Consider the following 13,873-nt stretch of genomic DNA (forward strand, 5'->3'; position numbering starts at 1 on the left):
TCAATTGCTTTTTGGGTGAGAATCATCGTGCTTGTATACTTTCTTAGCCTTGAATGTACATCCAATAAACAATACGGTATGTATACGAAGCAAAGGAGCAACTTGGTGTTCAAATTACGAACCATAAGGGATGATATAAGTAAATTTATGACTATCATGGTGCTAACTAGTACCATACATGAATTCACCAAAATCTACTATTAGTCATAATACCAGTTAGGCAAATAATGTGCCAGAATTAATCAATACTATGAAGTTAAAAAGCTCCTAGCTAGTTGGCCAAATACTAATAGGAGGGGAGGAAGTGCAGCTAATTTAAATTCCAGATTGATTACCAAAGCTAATGCAACTATGTCCATTATGTCTAAATGACCAGGTATGAGTATTTCTATCAATTTGAATGAATTTTTGACTGCTATATGTATTTTATTTCTAATGAATTTTCTCATTGTTTTTTCCACTGTTAAAGAATTTAGAATTTACCACAGAGTGGCGGACTAGATGTACGTGTGTGGTGTTCCTCGACCAGATTCAGGGTCAGGATGGGCGATCTCTCCCGCATTCTTAGGCGGGAGTACGAGCCTGGCCCGGATTGTGCCTGGATTTGGCGATTGGGGCTCCACCCGAGGGTAGCGTTGTTCCTCTGGAAGGTGGTCTGGGACTGTCTTCCTACGAAGCTGTACTTGGAGGTCGAGGTGTGAGGATCCCATTGGTGTGTGGGGCTTGTGGTGTGGCCGAGACGGTGGACCATGCTCTGTTTCGGTGCACATGGGCTAGGGGTACTTGGCGTCTGGCAGGGGTCCCACAGGTGGTATGGCGCTGTAGGGACCTGTTCTTACAGCCATGCGTCAGGGCTCGAAGTCCCCAGTGCTTCGTCAGGAGGCTGTTCGAGCGAGCTGCACTGCCTACCAGATCTGGCTGGCCAGGAATGCTCGCACCTTCGGCGAACGACGTATGTCGCCGCGATTTGTGGTCGAGAGTGCCCGCGTTCAGGCGGCAGAGCTGTGTTACACCATCCCTGTTGGAGGGACCTTGATAGCTCGGGACATCTGGGGTTCCCATTCTGCTTCGGTAGTATCCCGTACGGTGTTTTTCACCTGGAAGCCCCCACCCCCGAGTTTCCTCAAGGTCAACTTTGATGGGTCTGTTTTGGATGGTGGCATGCAGGGAGGCGCGAGTTTTGTTATTCGGGACCCGTCTGTCAGGGTTGTGGCTGCCGGTGGCAGTCAGTTATTTGACACTTCGGTTCCGAGTGCGGAACTGAGAGCAGCCTGGGCGGGCCTTCGCTATGCCCGGTGTGTCTTACAGGCTAGGTCCATCATCCTGAAGGGTGACTCAGCCACCGTCATCAGTTGGATTCAGGGAGGTCCAAGGGGTGGCGGTAGTGACCATCCCTTGCTCCGTGACATTTGGGCTATGGCGAGGGATGGATGGGCCTTTCAGGCCAAGTATATTTACCGTGAAGGTAATGGTGCTGTGGATTGGGTAGCTGCGTATGTAGCTTGTCACTCCGGAGGTACCTTGTGGATTGGTGATGGGGAGTTGCCCTTGGCACTCCGAGGTATCCTATTTTTTGACCTTATTGGGTGTATCCGTTCCCGTCAGGTATGATCCATCCGCATTAGCAAAAAAAAAAAAAAAAAAAAAAAATTTAGATTTCCATATATACTCCAAGGTGAAGGGGCCTTCACGGTGATGAGAGTCAAGTATGTTGAATCCTCTTGAAATTTGGTCAGTCTCCTCTAAAATTGAATGAGACATTATGTTGGAGAACTTTAGATTGAGATCATGAAAGTAAAATACTCCCCCTCGTTATAGTACACAGAGAGTAGCAGAAGCCTTTTCCAACATTGGAATAGTCAAGTATCCATACTAAAGAGTGAGAGATCCTAAATAAAGCCTCTTTCTCGTCTTATGGTACAGTTTTAGTAATTATTTCTAGCCATAACTATACTTTTTTTATGGTTCCTTGTTCTCGTAACTCCCTCTTTGATGGTTGTTGCTAGTTACCTCCATGAATAACCTTTTGGCAATGAATCATACAAATGAGACCTCTTGTATGAGCGACAATTGGCCACTCTTGATCACTCCAAGTGTCACATATAAATAATTTAGTAAACTTTGGTCGATGCATATTTTTTATAACTTATTTAGTTGGTCTATAATAATTAACTTTTGGGTGCAAACAACCATACATTTTGTTGCGGGGACGGCATTCTGCCGGAGCCTCACACAACAGCCTAGCCCACATTAAGCTAGCAGAGAAAGAGGACCGCGTTCCTCCCGAGGTATTGTCCGCTTTGGGGGTCGAGCGCACCCGGAGCCCTCCTCACGGTTTTGTCCCACAAAAGGGCCCTCGAGAGGAAAGGATTTCCACCCCCCATTTAAGGCACGGAACCTTTCCGCTACTAGCCGATGTGGGACTAAATTCAAGGCCCCCTCCCCCCCCACAACATAGCCCCCCCAGCGGGAAGGTTCCGGCCAGGTTTTACCCCAACGGGCCCCCACAGTCCTGGAGGGTAGTCAATGGAGAGAGAAGGCGCCCCTACCTGGCGCGCCATCTGTTGCGGGGACGGCATTCTGTCGGAGCCTCACACAACAGCCTAGCCCACATTAAGCTAGCAGAGAAAGAGGACCGCGTTCCTCCCGAGGTATTGTCCGCTTTGGGGGTCGAGCGCACCAGGAGCCCTCCTCACAGTTTTGTCCCACAAAAGGGCCCTCGAGAGGAAAGGATTTCCACCCCCCATTTAAGGCACGGAACCTTTCCGCTACTAGCCGATGTGGGACTAAATTCAAGGCCCCCTCCCCCCCCACAACATAGCCCCCCCGGGGCAGAGCTGGCGCAGCTGGTTGCGGAAGTCGTCGAACCCTTGGACAAGGCCGTTGACAGCTTCCTCCTCCAGTAGCTCCTGGAACTCCTCCGACTCTTTGAAGAGCCGGACAGCGTCTGAGGCCCGCTTCTGGGCCTCCTCCTCTCGGGCTCCGAGCTGAGCCTGGAGCTCCTTGATCTTGAGCTCCGCTTCTCTTATTGCCTGCTCACGCATGGTGAGCAAGGACCGCGCCTCGGCCAGGCGAGCCTCGGAGGCTCGCAGCTCCGACCTGGCCAGGGAATGGGCAGCCTTCTCCTCGTCAAGCCCCATCGTCAGGAGCTTGGCTTCATCTTCGGCGGCGCCCACTCTGAGCAAGAGCTCCTCCTTCTGGAGCTCTAGTCCTCGTGCCTTCTTCTCGGCCTCTTCTTGGGCTCGCATGCACCGGCGAGCCCGTTCCTTGTAATCGGCACCCAGAGTGATCAGAGTGTCGACTTCGAGAAGATGCTGCAGGCAAAACAGGGGTCAGGCCGAAGACAAGGACTAGGAATATGGAAACGCTAAAGGAAAACTTACCCGAACAGCCGAGAGACGAGCCGAATCAAGAAATTGATTCAGGCTCATAGCCTGAATCTTCGCCCTATCGGCGGGGAGGATCGCGACGCGGAAGAGTTGCCGCGCCGTCTCAATGTTCTCGAGAGCGGAGTCACTCTCGGACAGCCGCCACTCGACTGTGTAGGTCCGCTCCCCTTGTTCTTCCTCCTCTGGCGGGGCAGGGGGGCCGGGCCTCGCCGCCACCGGAGAAGGCGGCCTCGCAGCTCCTCCGCTGCTCGGCTCAGGTGCCGAGCTCCCGGGACGGGTTGCAGGCCGGCCCGATAATTGTGAAATAGGCGCAGGACACGCCAGCGCCAAGGTCTTACTCCCCGAGCCTCCGGGCTCGGAGCTCCGACCCCCCCTCGCGCCTTTGGGAGGGCCGTCTCGGGGAGCGTCGATCTTCGCCCTCTTCTTTGGCTCCAGCGGCTCCCCCGAGAGCTTGGCGGCCCTCTTGCGGAACCGAGCGTATATGACCTCGCTCTTTGTCACCATTTTTGCGATGTCTGCAAGGGCGAGCAGGATGTGTTGGACAAAAAAAAAAAAACAAAAACAAAAAACAAACCTCCTACTATTATCCTTACCATGAGGCCGCGCCGAACTCAGGCCTACGTTCACCAAAGCATCCTCGCTTATGAGGCCGCTTAGGAGGATGCCGTCCCCGAGGCTGCGAACGTCATCAAGGATCCCCTGCTCGCGCGTGGTAAGCTTGGGAATTTTATTGGCGCTCCTGAGTCGGCTCGGCCTCCACCTAGGGTCGAACCCTCACGACCGCTCCGAGCCCAAAAAGAAGAATTTCTTCTTCCAATCATGAATGGACGACGGAGCGCCCTGGAAGAGTGGCCAACCCGCCCGAAGGGCGATGTAGAGCCACTCCCCGTCTCCCGCATTCAACTTTAACATAAAAAGTCGCCGGAGGACGTTCACAGAAGACGGGACCCCGTACGCCAGACATAGCGACAGGAACCCGATGATGGTCCTCCATGCGTTTGGAGCGAGCTGCGCCGGGACCAACTGGTACTCCGCGAGCAGCTCGTTCACAAACCGATGGAGCAGGAACCGTAGGCCGGCCCAGAGTGCCTCCAAATACACTCTGATCCGGCCTACCGGGGGATTCGTGACACGGTCCCCCAGCCCGGCGGGTTCCAAACGGAACACGTGCAGAGGGAAGAACCACTCCTCGACCATCTCGACCTCCACCTCGCTCATGACGGACGCAACGTCATTTGGACCAGAACCCATTAGAAAAGAGGGGAAGAAGGAAGAAGACTCCGGACAAAAAAAGAAAAAAGAAGAAAAGGACCTGTCGGAAGTTCGCCGGAAATCGGTCACTCCGGACTAAGAAGAAAGCAAGAAGAAAAAGAAAGGAGGTAGGAAGAAACTCGAGGAAGACTTATATATATACCCCTCCAACGGCCCGGATCCGCGGGACCGAGCGCTGCCCACCGACCAGATCGTGACACGTGTCAACCCTAGTAATTAAGACGCCGCATCCAACCCGAACCGGCACCTCGAGTACGGGAGCGTCGCGTCGGATCGTGTTGTCTCATCATGAGCCCACGACGCGAGGACGCTTCGAGAAGCGAAAAGGGACTGACGAAGCGACTGCCCATTATTAGCGCCTTGAAGCGCGCGGAAATTCGAAAATCCCCCTAAGCCACAATTAACACGGTCGAAACTACTTCCCGCGCTCGAACTCCCGAGTAGCTCGAGCTCGAAAGTCGGGGGGTAGTGTTGGGGGAAGTGTTGCCGCGTCCTCGGCCGAGCGCATTCCCCGAGCAGGAGCGCGTTCCGCCGAGCAGAGGCCAGCCGAGCAGGCTGAGCCGCTCAAGCAAACCCCTGCGCGGGAGCCGGCCGAGCGCCTCCCTCCGAGCGGGAACCGCCCGAGCGCGTTTCTCCGAGCAAGAGCCGGCTGAGCATGTTCCTCTGAGGAGGGGCCAGCCGAGCGGACCCTCCGGGCGGGGACCGACCAAGCGATACTTAGCCTGGCCAACCCGAGAACGCCCAAACCACGTCCTGAGGCCACGTCCTCCCGCAGCTTAGTCGGGAGATTACGTGTTGACTTCACCAACAACCGATGAATACGAGTCGTGCAGACTCCCGTTTCACTCAACAATCAAAGCGTATGGCACTCGCAGGCCCCCAGCTTGCTCAACAATTAAGGCATATGGCTTCCATCACTTACGGACACCAAGCCTTTCACGGCAAACTCACATGCCTATAAATGACGGCATGGCTCCATGATGACTTGGGCTCCGGCCTAATCTCCTGCAATGATGGCATTGACTTTCATGATAGGGCATTAAAAGATTGATCGTACGACAGATTCTGTCACATCACAGGTGAACTAGCCCTCCCTATAAAAGGAGTATTTCTCCACTCAAAGAGGGGGCTTTTCTCCGACTGGAATCCTCTCTCTCTTTCTCTCTCTCGGTCCATTTTTCTCCACATATTGCCCCTGTTCTGACTTAGGCATCGGAGGGCCGGCGCCGGAGAGCCCGGCCACTGGCTTCCTGCAGGTCTCTAGGAAGGCGCCACCCGCCGACGGACTGCCACCCACCACTCAGGCGGCGGAGCCTCCCCTTCCGGCCGACGGTCGCCCTCGGGTCCAATTTCCAGCAACACATTTAGCTTTGAAAGGTCATGGGCCAGCAAAAACAACAACAAAAGACAGAAATAATAGTAGTTCAATTGATTCATGAAAAAAACATGAACAAACTCTTCTCGGTAAATATACCCAGCAAGATAGAACATCTCAAGGAGTTTTCAAATAGCAGTAAATATGAAAGATAAATAGATAGATAGCATTGGAAAGATAGCGATGGCAAAGAGAACGTCAGGATAGCGGTAGATGATGGATAAATAGATAATTGGCACTGAAATTAAAGAAGCACAACGGTATCAATGTAAAGCAAAATCCATTAGCCTATTAAGTTCTTCTTCCCTCGGAAAGAATAGGAAAAAAAGAACATATAAAAAGGAAATTGAATTATAATAATTAAAGAGAGCAATCTACAAAATATTATCTCCTAAAGCGAACAGTATGCTGATGCAATGATAGGATGATTTAGGCAGGATGGCATTATGCGATGAAGACTGTGGCTGATGCCTTCAATTCCTGGAACGAATCACTTGATCCCCAACTCCAGGACCTGTCTCTATTAGCTTTTCTCCCTCGAAACGCTTAGCTCTGTTAACACAATCAAGGCTTTGATTCTCTATTTTTCAGGCTTTTTTCTTGGATTTTCTCATCGGCCGGCCACTGCAGCCAACCATCCCCCACCTCCAGCTATTGTACAAGTCCCCTGGAACGACCCCCAATCCCCACTTCTCTCTCCACTTTTTCTTTCTAGTTTCTCTCTTTTTCTTCTTTCTCCCTCTCCTTCTTATTTATCCCTCTAAACTGACCTATATGAATCCTATTATGGTATCCCATCTATCTTTTCTTTAGATTCGAAATGACCCTGCAAGAAGGTCCTAAACCGTCTTGGTGCCTAGGTAGCCTGTCGGACCGACCATCCCAGCCCTGTTGAATATTCTTAAACCCACTGATGATGAATCCTGTTAAATGACCTTGACTCTAATTGAGTTCGTGCCCCATGATTCATTATTCGGGTCACCCAGGCCTGACCCACCAAGAACCGCCAAGCGCCATCATCCGTCTAATCATTTTTGTTCCTTATTATTTTAATTTCCTTCAAGTCATTGAATAGAAAATAATTTTACTTTTAATATTCTTAAATAGGTTTAGAGATTCACCCAGCAAAGTTTGACGATTTAAGATGAAAAAGGTAAGTAGATCTTACACTCATTATTTTAAATTATCATATTTTCTATGCAAAAGTTGTTTGTAAATATATTATTTTTTAAAAAATTATGGATCAGCATACATGTTATAAAAGTCATCTTTTATTATAAAAATAATTTTATGAATATTTTTTATCTTGATGAAAATAGCTTGTTTATGAAATATGAATTTGATCATGTTGTTTAGTATTTTTTTCATCTACCTATGTATATATTTTAGAAAAAAGATATAAATATTTCAAAGGCTCTTAGATAGCTATATAGGATCCTTAAAATTGAAAAATTTTGGAGCTAGCATCGAACTATACAAACACAGGCTCCGCTAGTGGGTATAAAGTTAATAGATGAAACATGAATCTATGTCGATTATGAGCATAAGCCCTGTCAGGGATATAAAGTGACCGTAGCACGAATATTTGTGAGCAATGTTTTAAACTATGATGTAGCTAAATTACAGTAAAATAATTTATGAATTTATTTATAAAATAACCTCTGAATAATGTATATGAAATATGGATGATTTGTTTATGCATTATTTGCTTTATGACTTGCTTTAATATATTGCACTATGAAATTCTTTATTTTTGCAATAACTGTTGGTTTTTTTAAATGATGCACTGGCATAAAAAAATTATACTTGATCCGGTAAGGTAGTATAAGTTTTTACTTATCGAGCTATGTTGCTCACATACCTCCATTTTTATTTTTTCTCTTTCTAGACGAATAGGGTCAGTAAGGACAAAGGATGGTCTATGCTTGGAGTTAGCTCTAGCAAGCTCGACGATTTGTAGCAGAATTTTAATTCTTTAGTTGGTCATATATTTGTAGCTTAATAATTTTCTAAATATTAAGAAATATGATTTGGTATTTATGTTTGGATTTAGATGTTCTGAACCGTTGTTTACTTTGTAATCTAATAGATAATGAATTTTAGATTTCTATCTATTATATTTGAGATGGATTTGGAAAGTTAAATATAATTGTTGGCTTCGTGTTATTGTGGGTTGTACCCTTCGGTAGCATGGCCGTATTATGTCCCGGATTTGGGGCGTGATATTTAATAGTATAGAGCGGACTCGGCCAATGGCCTATGTAAACTAATGGACACTACAACACGGGCTTATTGAGGTTGACCACGACGGATCGTGGTGATTGTGATTAGATTTGAATGATTCTGAACCTTTAGCCCGATGAGGATGTCAGGGCATAAACGAGGAAAATATGTGAGGCTCCGTGCGGGCGTGTTTAGTCCTACATTGATTATTCATTGGGTAGATCTTAAGTATTTATATAGAATTAAAGAACCCAAATAATATCTTTCAACCAACATTTTTGGGTGAGGTTATGAGTTGTGATACCCTTATTATGAGATATAGGGACTAAACAATCAGAGGAGTCATGCATGAACATTTTGTTTCACCAACTAAATCCTGAAATTCCAATTTGGTATATAATGTGTCAAAAATAATCAATAGAATCACCTTTTCTTTCCCTTCCCAAAGAAGTGGAGATGCAACTGATCTGAATTCCAGATGTGATTGCCAAAGCTTAAGCAACTGCATCTACTGTATATAAATGACTAGTGTTTTCTATATATTTGAATGAATTTTTGACTGGCCTGATCCAAGTGTGGTTGCAACGCTATGCATCATGAAATCATAAACAAAAATTCATTGAAGATGTTTTCTGCAAGGAAAAATCAATGATATATTGCTTATATCATCAAGATCTAGGCTACCAACTGAGCTAGGCTACTCCACGTGGAATGCAACTTATGGCAAAATGGAAGGAAGAGGCAGTAAAGGAGTTCCTTTCTTAGGATTTTGCTTTGGAACTTTCAACCCTGCATCAAGGGTGGGGTATCTTGAATTACTTAACATGTTTACGAGAAAAATGGTCTAAAGCTCTTAGTATTTTCTTGAAGCATTAGAACAAATGTTTATGTTGGTTCCGAAGTCTACGTCCTCCATGCCTATCACTTTGACTTTTTTTTTTTGATGAAATAGAAGGTTTTATATCACAATTGAGGACATCATCCAAAAAGGCTAGCTAAAAGAAGTACCTAAAATCTATGTAGTACATAGTCGATGTGGAACTAAATATATGCCTGCACAAGTTCTTACATACTTTCTTCATTTAAGCTCTGATGTCCTCGTTAATCTAAGGATCCAAATCAATTTAAATCTAGTCACAAGTACTATGATCGGTCTATGATCAACCCTCATAAATTCGTACTGCAGTGCCTCCTAATTCATAAAAACCATGAGTTGGATCTGCTTGATACTATTTGTCACAGTGCTGGATCTCATTCAATAAAGCTAGCTGGAATGTGTTATTTGGATTTCTTGGCCCTGTACAAATATCCAAGATCTACCCAGTGTATACACTACAAAAGAAGGAATAACTCCCGGCAGTTTTTTTTGTCTCTACCGACGCTTATAAGCGTCGGCGAATTCCCAGCCCACGCTTCACAAAGCGTGGGTCAGACGTCGGGCAGGTGGGCGTGGGTCGGGTTTAACCCGACGCGTTAAAAAAGCGTCGTGGGTCTATGCCGACGCTTTTAAGCGTCGTTCCTTTTATAAGACTCCGATGCTTATAAGCGTCGGCGAGAAGGTTAGTTACTATGGTGTTAGGCCGACGCTTAAAAGCGTCGTTAAAGGCGTGCCAGTTTACGTTCCGGTTGCTTTTTCCGACGCTTATAAGCGTCGGCATTAAATTTTTTTTTAAAATATGTATCAAGGGTCGGCATCATCATCTCTACGAGTAGATGAAGTATCATCAACCTACATGAAAAAAAATATTTTAGAAACTAAAAATACGAAAGTCATCACGCTCATACAAGAATACATTATAATTACATAAAATATTCAAATAGATTTAGTTATGTACCGGAGGAGCAAATCTCTGCAAAAAGGATGAAATATGGTCAAGCTGGTCCTGCAAAGATTGTATCTTCAACTCTTGGCTTTGCTTCAACTCCGCCATATCAGTCATATGACTCTGCCTCATCTCCTCTATCCTTATCTCATATGACTGCTTTATCTGTGTCATCTCTGTCTTCAAACTACAAACCTCTGCAGTGCCAGTACCTTGTCTGGCATCTTGGGTATATCGGCTCACTGCAGATAGCTGAGTGGGGGTAACTCCGACACCGTAACCCCTCACGCGACCATAACGTTCTGGGCCCATCAATTCAGCATACACCTGAGCCTCGACGCGACTGGCCGCGTCGGATGATGATGACTCCCCGACACGCTCTGAAATAAGATTTGTAGCTCTTTCCTATATCTCTCTAAAAAAAACAGTCACATTAATATTTTAAAAAAAGTAAAATTAATAAAAAAATTGTGATCAAATAAAAAATGAATACATAATACATACAACTATATTTCTCGACTCGTCCCGGACAAAGCTGCCATCTCGGTGGGTGTGGGTCATCTTATAAAACTCTACCTCACCAGGCTCCCTTCCATGCTCTACTATCTACACATACGGAAAGTATATTGGCAAACTATATATTATGATACGTGCTATATGTTAGTAAAATTTCAAATAGTTTCAAAAGAACTTACGAATTCATTTCTACGTCTCGCATAACTCTTCGAGCCTGAAGTATGAGGAACTGCTTGAGATGCTCGTGCAGCTCTGCCAATATTAGAATATGTCTGCCAAAATAAAAGCACACAGTATAATATGATTCAATGTATATATTTGCAATCTATATTAATAATAAATATAATATAAAATATTGAAACAATATACGTGACCTGTTCTTTTTCAGAAAACCAGTAGTGAACAAGCTCCCTCCACTGCTGAGGGTATACATCAGGAGGAGTCACACGAGTAACCTCCTCCTCTGTCATACCCTCGCGCTTGAAGTCCGTCTTCAATTTTGCTTTATATTCTTTCCATTTGCGGTTGAGGGACTTTAGCACCCAATCATGGCTCTCTGGAGGGAGTACAAACTTACCCTACAACAAGATACAGAATGTTATAATAATATAGAACCTCAAAAGTAATATTATGGTAGTAAGCAAATTAACACATAGGAGGGGTCAAATTAAAAAGAACAAATTCAATTCATTACCTGTATAAGTCTAAGAAGCTCAACCTTATACGAAGGAAGCATGTCATTCCACTTCGTATAGTTGAGCGGACACAGCTGACCCTTGCGTGCAACCGATCCTAAAAAGCTAGATAGAAGACTTCCAGCTCTATTGATGGGCTGCCCCAATTCGTTGCATCGGATGATGATCTTCTCACCCGGAGGAAGCTTCCACACATCCTTTGCTTGAGTGGGTCCCCGTCTCGTCCTCACCGTCCCTTGTCCATCTATTAAAATTAAAAAGTCTTAAAAAGTTGAAGACAAATATGAACATAAAATATGAACTTTAAATCGAATTACCCTGGATCCGGAGCTCATCTTCCGGACAATCAGCAGGAGGCTCGTGCTGAGATCCTGACTCGTGCTGCTGGTGCTCACATGGCTGCTGGGACTGCAGGGACTGCTCAGAAGTAGATCCCACCTGAGAATGCTGGAACTCCACATCTCTAAATCGTCTCCCTCGGGGCATATTGTTACCTGGTATGCACAAAAAAGAATCAATATTTGGTTAAATAATAAATTTATACTAAATAAAGGGCTAATAAAAGAGAATATAATATTTGGTTAAATGATAAATTTTACTTACCATTATGAAACTACATTCTCATTCAACATCCATCCTAATCAAACTCCTTGGTGCATTTACTTCATCAGTTGGCTCATGCCAAATTCAAGTTGCATGCTTGTTTGATGCTGTTGGACGCATACAGAAAGTTTCACAGGATCACAAAGTTGTGCTGGTTTTCCTAGTGCCCATTTTGCAAGGCTAGGCTTGCATTAGGCCACTCCTAAACCAAGCTTGGCTAGTTCAAACTATTTGGTGAAGTTGGCCAGGCTTTCATGACTGAAGTTTGTCCATCTTAGGACAGTAATTTAAAAGTAATGCTACTTAACATTAGTGGTACTGGTACAGGCTACTTCTTGCTGTCTATATTCCAGCCAAGGTTTCACAACACTTGCAGCATATTAAACATACTTATAGGCAATAACAATGCAGCCCAATTCCCGGCATCAACCAACTTTAAATCGACAAAGTTAGAAGCAATGCTCCAGAAAAGCAACAGTGGGAATGGGCATCTATTGTAGTACCTGGTCTATTGCTTCTTTGCTTCCCACCAGTACACTGATTTGTTTGCCCTGCAGAGATGACATCTACGCTAGCAAACTTGATTTATACACTCTACCCCTAAAAGATACTGCAGCAATTAATGAGTCTTTTCCAGCTGCCATTTATTTTGGAACCAACAAAAATTTGAATATGGGATATCATTCAAACAAACATCCACTAAATGAACAGCTATTGTTTCCTGAAATATATCCAACAGGCCATAACAGTGGAGAGTTCAGAACAAAAATTTAGCTTTTAGAACTTACAGACTGAGTATGTGACTAATCTAAACAAATCAGTTCATTGACTGGCAGCACATACATCACAAGATAAGTGCTGACAAAATCAGACTCCTCTAATGAAAGCCTAAGATTTGTATTTGTACTCTGAGTCTGTAATTTGGTTCAGCATAGTTTGGTTCTCCAATTACATAGTCTGTAAGGAAGACATCATGCCATCAGAATAAAACAATTGCACAAAGGTACAACTTCAGCCATGATTAACAGTTGGATGGGATACAGCTGAAACTGGTCTATCTCAGCATAGCTAAGCCAAAATTGATTGCCGAAACTTACTATTAAAACTGAGTTTCAGCTAAAACCAGCTGATATAAGTCCAATTTCTCATCATTTTAGGGCCATTAGCTCTTTGTTCATATTGATTGGTTAACTAGTGTCAATTTGGTCATGTGTTTCGTTTTCTTTCCTTTTCAAAGTTAAAAAGAAGACAAAATGAAAAATTCAACATCAACAATTTTTCCTAGAAAATAAAACATAAACTTTAGGAATTTCAAAGATTGAAGCACTTTGACAGTAGCTTGCTTGTTTTTTTTTTTTACTATTTTGCCTTTTCTGATATAAACTTGGACCAAAACCACTGAGATTTATGAAATCGAAACTCATTAGGCTCAACCAAGACCAAACCAAATCCATATTAGGGATGTGAGTTGATCAAAGATAAATTGATGAATGTATATATCCTGACCATTATCAAGAGCACAATTCTCACACTTGATTAAATCACTGGCTCGTGAATCTGCCGAACCATTGCAACTCACAAATAATAGACCAATCCATAATGTTATCTGGATTTAGTAGGATTTAATGAATTCTATACACATTCATGCTGCTTTATTCAGCAAATACAAATCTTAATGAAAGCCTAAGATAGTTTGGTTCTCCAAGATAAGAGAGGACTGAGAGTAGAAATGGAGCAGCTTTGTTCAGCATAGTTTGGTTCTCCAATTACATTATCCATGATGGAATTGATTCTCCTCCTTCTGATCCCAAAGAGGCCCCATATTCTGTTCTTGAATAGTCCGGTAATAATGGTGCACGAGATCATGAGGCATCATAATTATTATGAGGCTTTTTTTTTTGTTTTCAGGGATAAAACAGCAGATTAAAAAAAAAACCTAAAACAACATAATTATACACCCTCAACTGGTGAACAAAT

This window comes from Phoenix dactylifera, chromosome 4, assembly GCF_009389715.1.
Source record: "Phoenix dactylifera cultivar Barhee BC4 chromosome 4, palm_55x_up_171113_PBpolish2nd_filt_p, whole genome shotgun sequence".
Classification (NCBI taxonomy): domain Eukaryota; kingdom Viridiplantae; phylum Streptophyta; class Magnoliopsida; order Arecales; family Arecaceae; genus Phoenix; species Phoenix dactylifera.